The 20719-nt window shown below is 42.8% G+C and overlaps 1 protein-coding gene across 4 annotated transcripts in view; it reads left to right on the forward strand.

Annotated features, from left to right (window-relative positions):
* RFFL (ring finger and FYVE like domain containing E3 ubiquitin protein ligase) overlaps window positions 1-20719 on the forward strand; it is a 71411-nt gene that overhangs the window by 16839 nt on the left and 33853 nt on the right. The window contains exon 1 of one of the 4 annotated variants that reach the window (XM_055323566.1): window positions 5602-5712. The exons of the other annotated variants lie outside the window; for them this stretch is intronic. The gene's annotated coding sequence lies outside the window, so the exon portion shown is untranslated. Of the gene's footprint in view, window positions 1-5601; window positions 5713-20719 lie in introns of those variants that run through there. 4 annotated transcript variants of the gene reach the window in all.

Below are 20719 nucleotides of genomic sequence, written 5' to 3' on the forward strand. Positions count from 1 at the left end.
AGAGAAAGAAGAGAGCATGTGTGGATGTATTTGAGGAGGAGAAGAATCCAGAGGCACACAGTAAAGAATTGTGAATTCAGGAGATCTGCAGAGTTGAATGATAGAATCTTTGTTCTGAGAGGGTGGTTACTGGGGGTAGGACCAGTGCTTACTAGTCACTTCATTATGAAGCTATGGGAATCGTTCAGGTGATGGAATTGGATGACAAGGGCCTTTTCCTGCCATTCTGTATTAGCAGCTCCAGGGGCGGGGGTGGGGGGGTGGGGGAGAGGAGTTGAAGAAATAGCTTTGTATAAAAAGTTACACTGTCGAACGGGTCCAAGATTTCTGTTGCCAGGTTTCCAGAGTGAGTTGCCCAGGATAGCAGTTTGGTTGTGTCACTGACTTCCTTTCCCCCCACCTTGTTATTAGGACCTCAGCCTGTGTCCTGTCAGCTTTGTACTCTTCCTTTTCCTGCAGGCTTGCTACTTTTTCAATTCCTTAACATTTAGGGATCTCGTATTTCACTGTGCATGAGGTAGGCAGTTGCTGTACCCTTGATATTGGATACCTTTCTGAACTATTACACTGCAGCAGATCATTAGGTCCCCACAATTATATTACAGGACAGATCCTGGTAACTGTACCAGTGGAGACAGACTGACTTCGCGTGCCCTTATGCAACTCTGGGGGTGTAGTGCGGCCAAGTGCTGTGAGGCAGGCTGAGCCTCACCCTGTGCCGGTTCTGCATCTGAACATGAAAGTGGCTCGTTAAAGATTAAACAGACAGCCTGGTCCTTCTGGCCCCAGGATGGAATGATCCCCACCATGGCGACAGCCTTTGTTTCCCAGGAGAGGCCATTTTATACAGGAGGTTTGTGCTTCCAAATGTTACAGGGAGCCTGCGTTGGCTGATGCTGCGGTGATAAGTTGGCATTTGGGTACTCTGAAGACATATGAGCTATATAGCATCCCATGGTTTGAATTTCTGGGCAAAACTGCCTCATCAGGAACTCAAAAGCCTCTACTTTGAACCTGTGCCTTTGGGGAGGTTTTATCCTTTGTTTTATTTGACTATTCAGTTGAATCAAGTGAACTTTAATTTTCACAGCCATAAAAATTCCATTAAGCCCTTTCTACTGCATCCCAGGTGTGAAAATGTCTCTGTATAACGACTGTGGGTGACAGCTGAAATCTTTAAGAGTAGTTAGGATAATTGTCTCCGGAGGCTTGAAGAAAATAACAGTTCAATTGACAAAATAAATACAGTTTAGTTCTTGTGGGTAAGAGGACTTATGTCTAAGACCTACTCTGTTGAGACTACTATTCATTTTGGTGGTCTTTAAACCAAAACTTCATTTTTGAACAGTGCTCAGGGAACATAGCTGTATGACCGGGCTCTCAAAATATCCAAGGCCCGCCTGCATCAGAATCACATGGGAGAGGGAGATTCTTATTGAAAATTCTGATTCTTTTTTTTTTTTAAAGATTTTATTTATTTATTCATAGAGACAGAGAGAGAAAGGGGCAGAGGCACAGGCAGAGGGAGAAGCAGGCTCCATGCAGGGAGCCCGACATGGGACTCGATCCAGCGTCTCCAGGATCACATCCCAGGCTGCAGGCGGCGCTAAACCGCTGCGCCACCAGCGCTAAACCGCTGCGCCACCAGCGCTAAACCGCTGCGCCACCGGGGCTGCCCAAAAATTATGATTCTGAGGCTTCTCTCCACTTGTATTAATCCAGAATGTCTGAGGGACTGGGATGGGAAATAATCATTTTCAATAAGCACCCCTGTTGATTGTTAAGTACCCCAGAGTGGATTCTCCAGTATCCTAAAATTTACTTCATTTTTCATGCTTAATTTCTGTGATTTATTAGATGCTAGATGTTTGGTTGATGCTCATTTGTCTTTTTTGAAGAGGAGGTGCTCTATTTCTTTTTTCTTTTTGTTTTTTAAGTTGTAAGATCCTAGAGCTCCAAAGATTAGAATTTGGTAATGTCCCTATTCTCAACAAGGTGAGATAGCCAGCCACTGGTTCCTTCCTGGAAACTTTGATTTATCAATTCCACCCTTCTAAGTAAGAAAAAGGATATGGCTATAAATAAGATTAATTTTGCTAAAAAGAATAAATGTGCAGTATCATTTAGGATGTTGGGGAGGGGAAAATAGGTAAAAGGGCGCTGTTAGGAAAGAATGAGAAAGGGAAAAGATTAGTTCATAAACAGTAAAAAATTTAAAACTAACCCAATTTTAAATTACCAAGTAATATTTGACTATGTAGTCCTTGCTAAAACAAAACAAAAAAAATTTCAAATACTCAATAAAGCTAAAAATACCTTCTTGATTTACTGCCCCCACTGTAGTTCCCTTCTGGTGTGTGTATCTTTTTGTATTTGGTAATTTTCCATGGATTTGGAAGACTAAAGGATCCTGAGATGTGAGCATTTTTATTTTTCTTTTGACACCTATTTGCTGTTTATAATGTTAGATCTCCTGCAGGAAAAAAAAAAATGTGGCCTATAAATGGGATTATGTATTCCTGTTCAAGAAAAACAGTGAGTATGAGTGTGTGCAAAGTTTATACACACACTGAATATCTCTTGTGACCACCCATAAAATGGACCTTTAGATGGTGAATAACTTGTCTGAGTTTTTTTTTTTTAAGATTTTATTTATTCATGAGAGAGACAGAGGCAGAGACACAGAGGGAGAAGCAGGCTCCCCTCGGGGAGCCCGATGTGGGACTCGATCCCGGGTCTCCAGGATCAGGCCCTGGGCTGAAGGCAGGTACCCAACCGCTGAACCACCCAGGCGCCCCACTTGTCTGAGTTTTAAGATAATGGATTGAGAGAATTTACTAAGCACAAAGCCAAATTATTTTTATTTTTCATATTGTCTCATTGTTTTCATATAACCTCATAAAACTTCAAGTGCCTGAAGTCATTTGTTCAGATATAGCCTCTTTTTTTTTTTTTTTTTTTAAAGATTTTATTTATCCATTCACAAGAGAAACAGAGAGAGAGAGAGGCAGAAACACAGGCAGAGGGAGAAGCAGGCTCCATGCACCGGGAGCCTGACGTGGGATTTGATCCCGGGTCTCCAGGATCGCGCCCTGGGCCAAAGGCAGGCGCCAAACCGCTGTGCCACCCAGGGATCCCCCCTAGCCTCTTTTTAAAGCCCTAAACCAGTGTAATCCTCAGCCTTTCCATCCTAAAGGAAGGAACTGGATTGGGGTATGGCTATATTTTGGGGAAACAGATGGGAGCTGTATACAATCCCAAACAGGGAAACCACAATCTCCTCACCTGCTAAGTGGTGTTTATCTTAGCAGGATCAGGAAAATCTGATGCTTCTGGTTCTTGTGTTGCTCTTTGTGTAATTCGTATTTACTTCCTGGGCACAGTACCATATGAATTTTCTCTTCGTTATTTAAAGTTTACTAATACAGGGGATCCCTCGGTGGCGCAGCGGTTTGGCGCCTGCCTTTGGCCCAGGGCGCGATCCTGGAGACCCGGGATCGAATCCCACGTCAGGCTCCCGGTGCATGGAGCCTGCTTCTCCCTCTGCCTGTGTCTCTGCCTCTCTCTCTCTCTCTCTGACTATCATAAATAAATAAAAATTAAAAAAAAAATAAAGTTTACTAATACATAGAATGCACCAGAAGCTTCTAACAATAATGTGTTTTTCAAAAGATGTTTCCTATTTGTCCATACCATATGCATCGAGGGTTGCGCCATATTAGAATGTTTGTGACTTATCATCAACTACAGAAATATTTTTTAAAGTGTGGTCCATGAGATAATGGTTGCCAACTGCTGTAAAGATGCTTTTATCATTTGAAAAGAACTAATTAACACATACTGTAGGAAAACTTCTTTAAACACTGCCATTTCCGGAAAAGGAAAACACTGAAAGGGAGGAAATAAAAGAGGGGACATTTTATAAAACCTTATAAAACTTAGTGTGGCTATCCTCCTGGAATAATGTAATTAAGGGATATTAAGCCAGTTGGATAAATAACTTTTTTTAAAAATTAGCCCCTTGAAAGGACTAGAATTAAAGAGCATAGTTTTTAAACCCAAATTCTGACGGCCTGCACGTAATTAACCTAATAACATTTATTAAGTGACAAGTGGGGTTGGCCCCTAAATCCAGAGTTCATTCCATGTGGACCTGCCTTGAAGGACAGACAGGGCTAGGAACGCCCATGCTGTAGAAGAGCTTATGGTTGTGGGGAGTTTTGAGCAGAGAACAGAAGGCTCTGATATGAACTTTAGTTTCTTTCTTGTCAAATGGAGAAAAAAAAAAAAAACACCACAGAAAGCAAGGACTTAATCTTTTGTATTCTTTATATAGCAGCACCAAAGTCCATTCTAGCTGGTCAGGGCAAATTCAATAATAATTAATAGTGGTTGATGAGCCAGTCATTCTAGAATTGATTTTTTAATAAGCTGTCCAATAAATAAGAATTGACAGAGATTTAGGGATTTTTCTTTTAAAAGCAAGTGTTAGGGATCCCTGGGTGGCGCAGCGGTTTGGCGCCTGCCTTTGGCCCAGGGCGCGATCCTGAAGACCCGGGATCAAATCCCACATAGGGTTTCCGGTGCATGGAGCCTGCTTCTCCCTCTGCCTGTGTCTCTGCCTCTCTCTCTCTCTGTGTGTGACTATCATAAATAAATAAAAATTAAAAAAAAAAATAAAAGCAAGTGTTAATACGGTTTTTGCAGACTCTTGGATTCCTTGAGCATCCGGTAGGTGTGATGTGGGTAATGTAGCTTTAGCTGTGTGTGGCAGCTCATTAAAGCCTTCAGTTACTTCCTTCCTTACTTACTTATTTATTCATGAGAGAGAGAGAGAGGCAGAGGCACAGGCAGAGGGAGAAGCAGGCTCCATGCAGGGGGCCTGATGTGGGACTGGATCCCAGGACCCCAGGATCATGCCCTGGGCCGAAGGCAGGTGCTCAACTGCTGAGCCACCCAGGCATCCCTAGCTACTTCTTTCTTTTTTCTTTTTCTTTCTTTCTTTTTTTGCTGCTTCTTTCTTAATTAGAGATTCTGCATTGTCTAAGGAAATAGAGAGGTTAGAGATGGTCTGCTGGAGAAAAAAAGAACGGTAAGCCTGGTTAAAGCTGACAAAAATTCACTCTGATGATTTGACCAGCTAGCAATGACTGGGCAAGTTCCCCATTTCCTCTGACCCAGGTGTTCTAATTTGTAAATGCAAAGTGACTTCTTTATTAGCCTCTGGGGGCAAATATTCAGGGCTGTGAACCTGCTGCCACCTTCAGTAGTCTTGCTGTCCTGAGCCCCCCAGGCTGTTCTCAAATGAAATTTCAGAAAGTGACCACTGGAGCCTTCCAGGTAATGGAAGGGGCAGCTGAGCGACCAGCAGAAGGAAATGATATATGTGCCCCCAGTTATCAGCACTCGATTAAAAAAAAATCAGTGGGGCGCCTCTGCTTTTCTGGGTTGCAGTGGTTGGCTGAGGCTGGGTTGTTTGGGAAATAGGAGTTTTGCCTCGCATGAGTCAGCACTGCCCTCGGTAAACTGCCTGCTCTGTTGCAATCTTGCTTACCAAAGATACGTCCCCAGGCGGCACCATTCACTGCCTGAAAGCTGCTGCTGTTGGGTCCTGAGATGAGCTCATCTGAAATGGCTCCAAGGACCTCAGCGGCAAGAACTGGAGGCACCTTGCTCTCTGCTGTGGTAATGTTTTGAAACAGGCAAAATCAGGTAACCCCAGACTGTTTTCTCTTAGTTGCATTAGCTAGACTGAGCTACAGGAGGACCTGGGAAAATCCTTTCTTTTCATAAGTTAGGTAACGCCTTAGCAATGTGGGTGTCCTAAAGTCAGCCCCTCAGCCCTTTGGAGGGGGCCTGAGGGGTGAAAAGTTTCATTTCATTTGGCACCTAGATGTGGTTTTATTTTTATTTTATTTTTTTAAAGATTTTATTCATTTATTCATGAGAGACACAGAAAGAGAGAGGCAGAGACAGAAGGAGAAGCAGGCTCCTTGCAGGGAGCCCGATGTGGGACTTGATCCCGGGGCTCCAGGATCACGCCCTGAGCCAAAGGCAGACACCCAACTGCTGAGCCACCCAAGCGTCCCTGGATGTGGTTTTAGACTTAAGTAGACCAGTTGTCATAGAAACCTTAGAGAAGACAAACATGTCAGGTTTACAGCTTTATCCGTCTTTTGCTCTTGTATTTTCTGTCCTTTCTGTGTCTGGGGTGACGTAGTTTAGTCAAACTAAACCATTATTAAGGAAAGAGAGAGAAGCGAATATATATTACTACCTGTCTGATCATTGGGAATACTGAATTGTAGGGAACACTGAATTGTAAGGAACACTGTCTTACCAGTGAGTTTCTGTATTTCTCTGAATTGCTGTGAAGAACCTCCCCTCATCCCTGGTTCAGACTGCTGCTCTGTCTCCTCCTGCTCTTTACTCCTAAACTTTTTAACACTTAAGTCTCGCTGCTAGGTATTTGCCTCTCTCAGAATTTGCTTCTCCTTCTTATAGTTCCCCTCAAATGGCTCAGGTTCTCTTTCACCCTAGGCCATTACACGAGCTACCTGTCTCTAAAACACCCTGTTCCACTTCACCTAGCCATCTGGCTTCAGCCTGGAAGTCACTTCTTCCATGAGGTCCCTTCTTATTCACCAAGACTGGATGAGTACTCAGGAGAACAGTGTATTTACTCTGATGATAGGGTATGTGGAGAATCAGCGCCTGTTTTGTTAGAATGATAGATGCCATGTTGCTTGGCACATAGTTGGTTCTCAGGGTAGAATGAGGAAGAACCTATACTGTACTTCTTCAACTCTGATCCTCTTATCAACCCTTTGTTATTTTGGCTTCTACCCATATTACCTTACTCATGTTTTCCTAAAGATCACGAGTAAACTCTGGGTTACCAAACCCAGTGTTGTGGCTTCGGCCTCAACCTTACTTAATCTTGGCCTGGCATGTGGCACTATTGGGCCGTTCTTTTTTTTTTTTCCCCCAGTGACCTTCTTCATTTGACTTTGAGGTTACCTTGTCTCAGAATTTCCAGAGTGTCTTTCTGTTATTTCTTTGCATTCTCTTTTTGGCTATCCCATACATGTTGAGATGCTTCAATGCTTGACATTGGACATCTTTCCACTCTTCCCCTGCCCACCCTCCCTTACCCTAAGGATCTCAAATAGGCCCATAAATTCAGCTGTCCTCAGTATGTCTTAGCAGCCGAGCTGTCTCTCCCAAGCTTTAGATCCTTATCTCCACCTAAATACACTTATCCAACTTGGCAAACCTACAAGAGTGGTCAAAAGGCATTTTATTTTATTTTATTATTATTTTTTAAAGATTTTATTTATTTACTCATGACAGACACACACACAGAGAGAGAAAGAGAGAGAGAGAGAGGGAGAGAGAGAGAGAGAGAGAGAGGCAGAGGGAGAAGCAGGCTGCATGCAGGAAACCCGACATGGGACTCGATCCCGGTTCTCCAGGATCATATCCCGGGCTGAAGACAGCGCTAAACCGCTGGGCCACCGGAGCTGCCCAAAAGGCATTTTAAATGGCATATGTTATCTCCCCTACTCAGTATCAGTCAGCTACCTACCTATCGCTATATGTTTGAACTCTGTTAATTATATCCACCAGATCTTCCTGTCCATTCTGTTTATGCCTCACATCACCTAAAAATGCTAAATCCGTGGTTGCTAAGTGCTTTTGATGATATTATTGGAATACTGTTGATTGATATGTGGCTTTTTTTCATTTCCATTGTATTGCCTTAATTTACTAGAGGTAGGGATCCCTGGGTGGCGCAGTGGTTTGGCGCCTGCCTTTGGCCCAGGGCGCGATCCTGGAGACCCGGGATCGAATCCCACGTCGGGCTCCCGGTGCATGGAGCCTGCTTCTCCCTCTGCCTGTGTCTCTGCCTCTCTCTCTCTCTCTCTCTGTGACTATCATAAATAAATAAATAAAAATTAAAAAAAAATTTACTAGAGGTAAACTAGACATTTTGTTTAACCAGCCCAGTGGCTTAGAATTTAGTGTGTGAATACTTTGAGGAATGTCCTACATTCTTCAACAATTACAGGTAACCATTCCCCCAGATGTTAAAGATTAAAGATGTTACATTTTACCCGTTTTGCCTTCAGGAATTTGATTGTAACTTGTGGTTGAAACCCTTATCAAATTTTTTTAAAAGACTTTATTTTTTATATTTTAAAGTAACCTTGGGCAGCCCCAGTGGCTCAGTGGTTTAGCGCCACCTTCAGCCGAGGGCCTGGCCCTGGAGACCCGGGATCGAGTTCCGCGTCGGGCTCCTTGTATGGAGCCTGCTTCTCCCTCTGCCTGTGTCTCTGCCTCTCTCTCTCTCTCTCTCTCTCTCTCTGTGTGTCTATCATGAATAAATAAATAAAATAAAAAAAATAAAGTAACCTTTACCCCAAAAGTGGGGCTTGAACTCACGATTTTGAGATTAAGATTTGCATGCTCTACTGACTAAGCCAGTCAGGCCAAGCCCCCAATCTAATCTTGACTGAGTTTTTGGCCACTGCACCGTAAGTCTTTCTCTGCTTTTGTCTCCTCCACATTGTTGCTCAAGTTCTCTTTCTAAAGGCCCAAATCAGTCTTCTCATTCTCCGGTTTTCAGAGTGCCACTGGTTTCCTGTTTCCTACTTAGCTTGATAGGTTAAAGCCCTTCACAATGTGACCTTGTCCTACCTGTTACTCTTACCTGTTTCATCTCTCTCCTTTCCCCAATCATTTCTCTTCTCTCCATCCTCACCAGACTTCTCTCATTTTCCCAGTCCCTGGTTATAGCATATTGTTCTATGACTCTGTCTCTTCCTAGTGGCCTCCCCCACTCTGACTTGTAAAGTACTCATTCCACAGGAGACTTACTAGTCCATATGTGAAACTTTCCCTGCTTTCCTCAAGTAGAGTTTTTCCTCCTTATTTGGACTTCCACAGTACTGTCTGTTTTATCTAACAGACTGTTCCTTCACTGAACCTGTTACCTGGCTTAGAGCCTGACACCATCAGACAGCGGCTGAAGTGCATCTCCAGGGTCAAACCAGTAGTCCAAACATCTTTATTAGTTTTGGCAGTATTAGAAAATTCATAAGTTCTCTTGTTTATTGGCATGTTTTTATTTCCTATTTGATGAACTTGAGTCCATGGTGCTATTTCATATATGTTACCTGAAACCATCAGGTAACCATTCAGAATTGATTTGAAGACTTACTGGGCTTGCTGAAACTTAGTTCTACAATGTCACCTAATATTTTTATAATACTTCACAAAATTATTTCACTTGGGTCATTTTTTGACAAAATAAAGATTTTATTTATTCATGAGAGACACAGAGAGAGAGAGAGGCAGAGACACGCAGAGGGAGAAGCAGGCTCCATGCAGGGAGCCTGACGTGGGACTCGATCCCTCGTCTCCAGGATCACACCCTGGGCTGAAGGCAGCGCTAAACTGCTGAGGGCTGCCCTACTTGGGTCATTTTGACACCTACAATACTGTGTTTTGGATAGGATTTATTTCTATTTTATTGGTGATTATAAAGTTCCTTTTGACATTGAAGCATACACTCAGGTAAGGCTTCAGAGAGACGATATGTTTTTACATTGCATTGAGCAACTGGTTTGTCTCTTTGTAGTTAAATATACTCTATTGGGTCCTACAGAGAAGGTGCCTTTGCTCAATAGGCAAGTGCTAAAGATCTTGCCTTTTACAAGGTCACTTTACCATGGGGGTAGGAGGAGGTACCTAGTACAGAAAGGCCTTGACTGTGGTTAGAAAACTTGATTGAAATTAATGGTGTGCCCACTCCAACCTCACATTTTTCTATTGTGCTTCAAATGTCTAGAATTTAACAAAAACCTATTTCAATATTGGAGTGTCAAACCAGGTGGATGAGTTAGCACAAGATAGTCAGCTGAGTGTTAAGAATCCAAAAGGTTTCATAGTAATTTCAGTAAATAATTACATTTGTAGGGTAATAAACTTTTGTAGTGCTTACATGCCATATTTGGGACAGTGTGGAATTGGATTATGGAAAGATGAACGAACCATAAGGGCTAGGAAATAATCTCTGTTAGATACTGACAAGTGGCATCCAATTTTTGTCATTTTCCCCCCACTCCCGCGTCCCCAATACTTGAGAGGATAAAAATGATTAAAAAGTTTAAAAATAAGTCCTATCATTATAAGTTAAAAAAAAAAAAAACCAGGAATGAATTTAGCCTACAGAAGGAAAAGCTAAGGGATGGCTTGATTACCATCTTCTAGTATAAGAATAGTTTTTGCCAGGGGGATTTTGATTAATTGTTCTTCCTGTACTTCAAAGATTTAAGAGGAAATGAGCTTAAATTGAAGGAGGAGTAATTGTAATGAATATGGCGAAGTTTCTTGATCATCAAAGCTGGAAAACAATTGAATGATGGCTAAAAATGAGTTGAATTTCTGACTATTTCAGTTATCTACTACTGTGTAGCAAATCACCCTAAAACTTTTAGTGGCTTTAAATTACAACCATTTTATTGCTCATGATTCTGTGAATTATAATCCAGGGAAGAAAGACATATCGCTTTGCTCCATGTGATTTCATTGGACTGGGAGCTCCAACATGGCTTCTTCACTCACATACGTGAGTCTCTGTGCTGTTGGCTGAGACATCTTGGTTCTCCATGAGGCTTGACTCTCTTGGTCTTTTATCATTCATTAATCAACAACATTGGGCTCCTTTTACGTGGTGGTTGGCTTCCCGGGTAGCCATAATGGCAGCTGTAGCGTCTCTTAAGGCCCAGGCCTGGGAGTCCTACATCATCACTTGTCTCATTCATTTGGTTAAAGTAAATCACAAATGTAGCCCATGTCCAAGGGGAAGGGACACAGATTCTACTTCTGGAAGTGGCAAAAGGCCATAGAGTATGGTTGAGGTTGTTGTAACCAGTAATTTATTGTGACCAGTAGTTTATCACACCAACTTTAGGGGTTTTTAATGAGATACTAATTGATACATGTTTATTGAGTGGATAGTTTAGGCATATGATTTTCAAACTTGGCTGCATATCAGAGTCACCTGGGAGCTTTTTACAAGCATGAATCCATGTTAATCTTTATCTCCTGGGGGCTGTTGGCACATTTGAGACACTCTATGTCCTTTCTCTCAGGTGACAGTAAAATGAGGATGGGGTTGGGGAAGGGAACAAGACTAATCCTGATATGTGTAATATAAAAATAGGCATGCTGGTCTCCTCTTGCTTCCAGACCTGGCTGAACCCTCTGCCTGGCATGTTCTCTCCTCTAGTCGGCTTGGGTTAAGTTTGTCTCCTTCAATCAGCACATCATTAAAGAATATTTTTGATGTCTCACATTTTTTCTTCTAGTTTCTAGCACTTTTTCCCCTCATAGCATTTTTCAGTTTATAATTTTTATAATACATAACATTTGTGTGATTATTTGATACACAGTAGACAAAAATATGTCTGCTTTGCTTTCTGGTATCTAACACCGTACCTGCCTCATAAAAGGCACTCAGTATTTGTTGAATGAATAAGTGGTTGATTGAATGCATGAACGAATGAAGTGACTTGAATTCAGTTTTAAAAGGTGGTTAGAATTGTGGACAGGTGGCGCAAATGAATGGGAAATTTATGGTTCTGAAGTGGAGGTGTATGGTTCAAACTGCTTGGCATAATTTTAGAAGATGGAAGGAGCTGGTTTGGGAAGAGATGAAGGGTTTGGTTTTGAGTGTACTCACTGTGCGAAATTCGAGGTATGGGTATCTAGCAAGCATTTAGAAACGAGGTGCTGCAACTGAAGGGTGGGATTGATTCCAGATATATTTAGATTTGGAGTTCTCTGACTAAAGACTGTGGAATCTATTCAACAAATACTGAGCTCCCACTGTGTGCCAGACAACTGTGTTATAGGGCAGGCGAGCAGAAGTCTGGCTGATAAGGAGCCAGCTTGGTGAAAAGAGCTGTGGAGAATGTTCAGGCTGGAAAGGAACCACAAGTGTGCAGACCTTGGAGCAACAAATAATCTTTTTACTTTTGAGGAACTGAAAGGGGGACTGCCAAGGGATTAGAGTGAGATGAATGGGGGTAGGGGACAGTATGAGGTAAAGCTGGAGAAGAAGATGGTGGCCTTTGTGGGCTATATGGGGAGTCTAAGCTTTAATGAAAAAGCATGATGGGAAGCCACTGCAGGAGAATAACAAGCACTGGAAGGTTATCCTGACTACTGTATGGAGAAAAGAGAGTGGCAAAGAGGGGATCAGTTAGGAGGTGTTTGCTCTAGTTCTTGAGAAAGATAATGGCACATAGGGCAGGGTATGGCAATGTATATGGTGAGAATGGGATATTTGTGGGTAGGTTTCATTTTTTGAGAAAGCGGGGGTGCACACGTGAGCAGGAAGAGGGGCAGAGGGAGAGCGAGAATCCTAAGTGGGCTCCATGTCCAGCATGGAGCCCAATGAAGGGCTTAATCCTACGACTCTGAAATCATGACCTAAGCTGAAATCAAGAGTCAGACACTTGACTGAGCCACCCAGGTGCCCCTTGATTTTAAAAGAACCAGTAGAATTCACTGGAGAAGGAAGGAGTGGTTAAGTACAGAGCCCTAGTGGAATAGAGAGCAAAGGAGGAGCCAGGGAAGGACAGGGAGAAATGTTGGTCTTTGAAATCAAAGGACAGTTGAGTTACTGCAGTTTTCAGTGGAAATGGAAGGGGAAGAGTGAGCCTGCGGGAAGAACATGGGTAGGTCGCTGGTGTCTGGGGCTGCAGGTGGAGCATTTAGGAAAAAACCCTGCATTCGGCCATCAGATCTCTGGTGACCTTGGAGAAAGGACTTTCAGTGAAGTGGAATAGAGTGAACAAGCAAAGCGTGTGACCTGCAGGGGAAGCAGGGTACTGCTGCTTTGTGGGGGAAGTAGGGAACCAAAGAGAAGGGGAAACGAGGCTTAGGGCTCACTTTCACAGACCTGCACAGAGAAGCACGTGTGTGGAGGCTGATTTGTAAAAATGGTGACAGCAGACTGTCTGCTGAGCACCTACTCTATGTCAGGCGCCATGCTAGGAGCCCTCCTGAGCCTATTCTATTTATCTTTGTTTCTAAACCGGTTGCCTAATAGTGTAGTGACCTCCAAAATGAAATACCAGATTCTAAGGGTCTGGAAGATGTTACTTTGGGGTATGGGAAGGAAATATCAGAACTATATTTTTCCATATTTTTATCTTACTCTTTGAAATTTTTTAGTGCTGTATTTTTATTTTTAGCTTCTGGCTTTGTTGTATTTTAGATAGAACACAGTATATTTGTACAGTGGCACTTGCCTAATTTGCTATTACATATAGATATATTGGAGATGTGCTAATTTTTTTTAACTGATAGTCAGAAATGGTACTCTACACTGGTCAAGTGAATAGAGGGGAGTATTTGGGATGGAAAGAAAAGAAATGCCAGAAAGGAGGAGAGGGAACTAACATGCTAAGTAGTCTGTACATTGTTTTGAACCTGTTCAAAAGGGCAGCCCTGGTGGCCCAATGGTTTAGCGTCGCCTTCAGCCCAGGGTGTGATCCTGGAGACCCGGGATCAAGTCCCACGTCAGGCTCCCTGCATGGAGTCTGCTTCTCCCTCTGCCTGTGTCTCTGCCTCTCTCTCTCTCTCTCTCTCTCTCTCTCTCTCTCTCTCTGTCTGTCATGAATAAATAAATAAATAATATCTTTAAAAAAAAAAAAACCTGTTCAAAACCCTGAGGCGGCACTGCTTCCCCGTTTTACACACACACAAGAAACTTGCCCAAATTCATAGTTAGTTAAGTGGTAGAACTGGAATGTGAGACCAGGTCTGTTTTGCTTGAAAGCATCATGACCTCACTTAATCGCCCCCTTCCCATCTGCTTGATGCTCTTTCATATTTTCCCATTTAATTCTCTCATATGAAAATACCCATTTTGCAGTTGAGGAATCGGAGGTAAAGTTGAACCGGTTATTTTGTGGTCCCATATCTCATGAAGGGTATCAGCTGGATGCCTGATTCCAGTATTCCCATGGTACCACTCCTGCCTCAAAAGAAACAGTTGGAACCCATTTGACTACTTTGGTAAAGTAGGTGAGGAGGTTTCTGGTTACTTGACAAAGGAGTGAAGTGGAGGAGAGGGGCAGGGCTTAGACAAAGCAGAATACAGTAATAACTTAGTTCCTACTTTTTTTTTTTTTAAAGATTTTATTTATTTATTCATGAAAGACACACAGAGAGGGGCAGAGACACAGGCAGAGGAAGAAGCAGGCTCCATGAAGGCAGCCCAATGTGGGACTCGAACCCGGGGCTCCAGGATCACGCCCTGGGCCCAAGGCAGGCGCCAAACCGCTGAGCCACCCAAGGATTCCCTAGTTCCTACTTTTTAAGCACTTAGTGTTGTTAAGGGCTTGTGTTAATTACCTCATTTAGGATCTCCACTCTACAGAAGCTCAAGTGAAGATCAGGGAAGTCCAGCACATTGACCGAGGTCGCACAGAAAGACTGTGAGTTCTAACTCCAGGCCCCACATCCTAATCCCTGCATGATACTGCCCTTTGGAAAGCTGTTGTGCAGACATCAACTAGAGATGAATAAAAGACTTCTGAGCCCGGTGGTGGCTAGGTCCCAGTTGGATGAATTTGTTGAGCATCCAGTAAATAAAGTCTTCTGACATTTCTGTAATACTTGGTAGCTCAGGTGTGGAGAGGTTGGGGAGTTAGAGGAGAAGAAAACCATAGAATGAAAGTTCAGTAAATCAAAAGAGTTCCATAAATCCTGCCTCAAGGTGTAGGACTGGTGAATTGCAATGGATTGTTGTTAAAGAAAGTTGTGTTTGAAATTCATTTTTATAATAAATGTTGTGGTTCTGTTTGATGCAAGGTATATCAGGATATGTAGGAAAGAATGCAAAGATGATAAGATGGGATCTTTGACCTCCAGAAGATCAGGGAGGCAGATAACATGCTTTTGCCATGTGCATGATTGAAGGGTATGGAGAGGTGGAAGGTGAAGAAGCATAGTAAAGTGATACTGTTACAAACTGGCTTGTAGATTGAGGGTGGCGGTAGGTAGGCCTAGCCCAGTGGATGTCCTCTATTTTCTCAGGAAGACCCCACAGGGTTTTGGTCAGTGTGTTTTAGTTCTGGTTCTCAGGTCACAAAATTTGTTTTGTTACCTGGAAATGATCAGTCTTTTGGGGACAGCCCTGTATTCAGACTTGAGCTCAGTATGGAGTGAGTTTGTTACTCCAGAGTGAAGGAGTACTTTCCTATTGACAGGATTCTGGATTTTGCTAGGGTATTGCTTTTCTATTTCAAGAGATCTGAGAAATGAAATTTAGTATCAAGCTTGCTTGGTAGCATAGAATCATATAATAGAGTAGTTTGTGGGGGGAAGTTAGAAAAAAACACTAAGATTATCGATTGCCTACTATATGCTCGTTACTGTACTAAGTGCTTTTGCATACAGTAGGACATTTAATTCTCCCAGTGGGCCAATTATCCCCAGTTTACAAATGAGGAGACCAAGGCTCTGTCCTAGCTGGTAAGAGGATAACTGAGATTGGAACCAACTCCCTCCGGATTCTAAGAGCCTATACCCCTAACTGCTACTACATGCAGTTCCCACTTAAGCTTCATGAAAGAACCTTGTCCTACCGCAGAGAAGATGATGCGGTTGTAGTATTTCTCTGCCTTGGGTGATTCTGGAGTCAAAATTGCTCCTTTCTATTTTTTTCTAGATTTTTCTAAGTTAGTAGATCACACTTTGATGTGGTGATCACACTTTTTTAAAAAAAGTAATTTCTGAAATTTTAAAGTAATTTCAACATGGGCCTCCAAAACTCACAACCTCAAGATCAAGAGCTGCGTGCTCTACTGACTGAGCCAACCAGGAGCCCCAATCATCTCCTTTGTTTAAATATGTTCATACCATCACCCAAGCCCTTTTATCCCCCTGTCTTCTTGCTTTTAGTTTGGAAGACATTGTATCTCTTTGGAGAGACTTTAAATATCTGCACACATTGATTTTGCATTGACTTTATTTTTTTTTTAATTTTTTAAAGATTTATTTATTTATTTATGAGAGAGAGAGAGAGAGAGAGAGAGAGAGAGAGAGAGAGAGAGAGGCAGAGACACAGGAGGAGGGAGAAGCAGACGCCATGCCGGGAGCCCGATGTGGGACTCGATCCCGGGACTCCAGGATCGTGCCCTGGGCCAAAGGCAGGTGCTAAACCGCTGCGCCACCCAGGGATCCCTGCATTAACTTTATTATCTTAATTTTATGGGTTATGAGATTCCTCCAAGCTCCTGTCACCCTCCTTCCTTCCCCCTTTCCTTCTCCATTGGATTTAAACTCAAATTCTAGGGATCCCTGGGTGGCGCAGCGGTTTAGCGCCTGCCTTTGGCCCAGGGCGCGATCCTGGAGACCCGGGATTGAATCCTACGTCAGACTCCTGGTGCATGGAGCCTGCTTCTCCCTCTGCCTGTGTCTCTGCCTCTCTCTCTCTCTCTCTCTGTGACTATCATAAATTAAAAAAAATAAAATAAAATAAATAAACTCAAATTCTAAATCTGACTTCGGAATACTTGTCTGGCTCTAATCTAGTTACCAATTTAGCCATGGCTCTATGGATTGCTAGCTATTGTTATTGCTGTGCCTCCCTTCATGCCCGCCTTCTATCTCAGATCAAATCCAGTTACTCACTGTACCTGTATGTCCTTCATTTCCTACACGGGTATCCTTGTTTCTGTTGTGTTTTTGGCTTGGAATGTCATTCCTCCCATGAAGCCACCTTGTCTGATCCCTCACTGGGAGTAATCACTTCTTCCTCTGGGTCTCATAGTAGAAAATTCTCTTTTATGGCTTCTTTATGGCAATACACTTTCTACTGTGTATTTCAGTGGTTTATGTACATGCCTTTATGTCTCCTACTAGACTGTAACCTCCTTGAGCAGATTTATCTGATTGACCTTTGTATCTCCTCTAGTGTCTGGTTCAGTTCTTTCTGCACATAGTAGGCATCCGGTGTCTGTTGGATAACTAGATGAATGGATAAGCAGAATTTAAAATGTAAATGTCTGCTCATTGATTTGGATTCCCCTGCTTCTTTGCTCCTCTTCTTTTCTCATTTCTTTTTCTTTTCTGTTCAACTTGTTGGGTTTTCCCTTGCACTGACTCACCCAACTTGTCTTCACCACTCCCTTTTCTTACCCAAATTTTGCCTCATTCTTTCAGCATTAGCAGTCACTGTGTGGGAAGGCCACAAGCTGCTGGTCAGATTTTCTCCATCCTTTTGTGGCTTTATTCTGTCCAGGAATCTTATGACCAGCATGAGAACCGAGTGGTGATTACATTAAGATCTTAATAAAAAGACCATGTGTAAAGAGAACAGTCCTTAAGGTTTGTTATTTTGCCTTCAGTGGAAAACTTTCTGATCCACATTTCAAGGGAAAGGGAACAGAGAATCCTTGGGTACTTGAGAGGTAGATCAAGGCATATATTCACACTGTGGATTGTGGCACCCCAGAGGCGTCTTATTTGACCAAAGAAATAAAGTTGGAAGCCACAGAAGCTTCCTCTAAGTCTTAGTGTTGAATCCTGGAATTTTTTTCAACAGCTGGAAGAAGCATTAGAGATTTGTGTCATTCTACCTTCCTATTTTCCAGATGAGAAAACAAACCCAAGGGGGCTAACTGATGTGTCCATAAAAACTGGGATATTGGGATCCCTGGGTGGCGCAGCGGTTTAGCGCCTGCCTTTGGCCCAGGGCGCGATCCTGGAGACCCAGGATCGAATCCCACGTTGGGCTCCCGGTGCATGGAGCCTGCTTCTCCCTCTGCCTGTGTCTCTACCTCTCTCTCTCTCTCTCTCTCTCTCTCTCTCTCTCTCTGTGCGACTATCAAAAATAAAAAAAATTAAATTAAAAAAAACCTGGGATATTCTCTGCCCAGCATTTACTCCCTACACTGAACATAGCTTGTGGCGGGGGAACTACACAAGCTCTTTGAAAGTCATGGAAATTTCACTTCAAGTGAGGGGGCTCTAGGTCTCTAAAACCCTAAAACTGGAAAGTTTTTGCTGGCAGGTGGACTTTGGTTGGTAGCTGGTTGGATGATGGGGCAGTGTTCACCAGAAGGGCCCTTTTCTAACTATTGTGATCACTTTGGGTGGTTCCCTTCCTGGGATCTGCTCAGTGAGGAATTCTGGCTGCTAGAAATCAGTTCCTTCTACTTTTGCAAAGGGGCCCATGTTTAATAATAAAAGCATTTGCAATCTTCCTTGCTCTTTTCCCCAGCCCCCATATTTCAAGTTCTGTTTCAGGCTTAATTTTCTTATCTCAGTACGTATTTGTGTAAAGTTTTTATTACAAAGGTCAGACGTCAGTAGGACCATAAGAGAGACAAAGTGGCTTAGAAGCTCATGATTGGTTTTTGGTGCTCTTTAGGTGAATCTTTTTTACCTGATTCGTAGAATAATGTATTTTATTGTCTGTGAAATAGTGCTCAGTGAACCGGTTGTTGGCAGGTATGAAAGATTACCTATTTTGTGGCCAGGCAGCAGCAGTGTAAATAGATCAGCCCGCCCAGTACAGGAAGTCAAGTGCAAACAGGATGTGCTTGTCTTTACTGTAACTTTTTGTGTCTGTTTTGAAACTTGGTGTGGTTAAAAAGTTAAGACAGTATTTGAGCTTGATGGAAGATGTCTCTTTTTCTGGTTTGAAAAGGAGCTAAGACAACTAGGCCTTTACTGTTCCTTTCCTTTATACAGGTGTACATCTTCCTTTTAGGGATCTGGCTGTTCTTCCTGGAGCAGGATGGTTTTTCCTCACTTGGACCATATTGCATCCATGTACTTTATAGAGCAAAACCCTTGAATTGCCTGCTGCTCTGTTACTTTTGGTAGAAGAGGGATCCAAGCTGTGCTTGGCTATTTATTTCTTTTTTACAAGGTTTTATTTTTTTATTTATTTATTTTTTATGATAGTCACAGAGAGAGAGAGAGAGGCAGAGACACAGGCAGAGGGAGAAGCAGGCTCCATGCACCGGGAGCCCGACGTGGGATTCGATCCCGGGTCTCCAGGATCGCGCCCTGGGCCAAAGGCAGGCGCCAAACGGCTGCGCCACCCAGGGATCCCTATTTCTTAATAACAATAGGAAATCATAGTTTGCAATTCACCAGCCTTTTATTTATTTATTTATTTATTTATTTATTTATTTATTTATTATTTTTAATTTTTATTTATTTATGTTAGTCACAGAGAGAGAGAGAGAGAGAGAGAGAGAGAGAGGCAGAGACACAGGCAGAGGGAGAAGCAGGCTCCATGCACCAGGAGCCCGACGTGGGACTCGATCCCGGGTCTCCAGGATCGCGCCCTGGGCCAAAGGCAGGCACCACACCGCTGCACCACCCAGGGATCCCTCACCAGCCTTTTAAATTACAGGTTTCTTTTGTTGGATTCCAGGATTTCTTTCTTTTTTTTTTTTTTAAGATTTTATTTATTTATTCATGACAGAAACAGAGAGAGAGAGGCAGAGACACAGTCAGAGGGAGAAGCAGGCTCCATACAGGGAGCTCGATGTGGGACTTGATCCTGGGTCTCCAGGATCACACCCCGGGCTGAAGGCAGCACTAAACCACTGGGCCACTGGGGATGCCCGATTCCAGGATTTCTAACACACCTTTTGAGTATTTCCTGAGCGTGGTAGTTTGCAAATTACCCTGGGGCTGTGTTAGTCTTTGAGTTGAAAATTTCCTTGAGTTTGGAGGCTAGATCTAATGCTAACTGTTGAATTGTTTTACCCTTCTAGGCAAGTTTCTGGAGAAGAGATTAAATAACAGTTTGGTTTTTGTTGGTGGTGGTGTCACTCAGCCAGTAAACAGTCTTAGAACCCGTATTTTCTGAATCTCTCTTCTCATTCCTCATTGCTTCCCACTGCTGAAATCTGCTTTAATTATGTTCATCACCAGGCTGGATTGAAAAACTGGTGTGAAATAATCTTGAGATCCGTGTAGATTATCATAACCACTTGAGCTATTCCGGAACAGGTCCATGCTGATGGTGTCCAACTATAAACTAATGAATATGGAGCTGGTGAAAGTCTGGGTAATGTTTTTTGTGCAATTCATATCCTTGCCACATTGTAGACTATCCTTCTGCTTTGTAATTCCAGGAGCAAATGGGTAAAGTAGCACATTTTAGCATCGATGAGAACAGCATTACAGTATCAGCACTATGACATTTTGATATAGGCACATGTTTCTTCTCTTGAACCTGTCAAGGAGCGGTGAATATGAGCCAGTCTGCTCTTTATTGTGGGATATACTTAGCAAAGAATAAAACCCAAAGACCAGGTCAAGCACAGGTGTTCTTCCCAAGGAGAGAATATGATGAGAATTTGAAGGTTTTCTTTGTGGTATGAGGTGAACCAAAACTCTCCATTTCTTCTTCTTGGGATAGATAGTGGGGAATATCAAATCCTGGCAGAAACAGTAAACATTTCAGAAAGTGAGCATGATTTTCAGATTGAGATCAGACTTCAAACCAAGCCAAAGGTATTTGGGAAGAACGGGGTGGTTGGTCTAGATTTTTTTTTTGAATTCATCACAAAATCCCACTTGACTTCAGTGCAGCAAGGCAGTTATGGAGCACCAGGAGGGGCCAGAGGTGTATGTGTTCAGATCTCTGAATCTGGCGGACAAGAGGGTT

The sequence above is a fragment of the Nyctereutes procyonoides genome, unplaced genomic scaffold (genome assembly GCF_905146905.1).
Source record: "Nyctereutes procyonoides isolate TBG_1078 unplaced genomic scaffold, NYPRO_anot_genome, whole genome shotgun sequence".
Classification (NCBI taxonomy): Eukaryota; Metazoa; Chordata; class Mammalia; order Carnivora; family Canidae; genus Nyctereutes; species Nyctereutes procyonoides.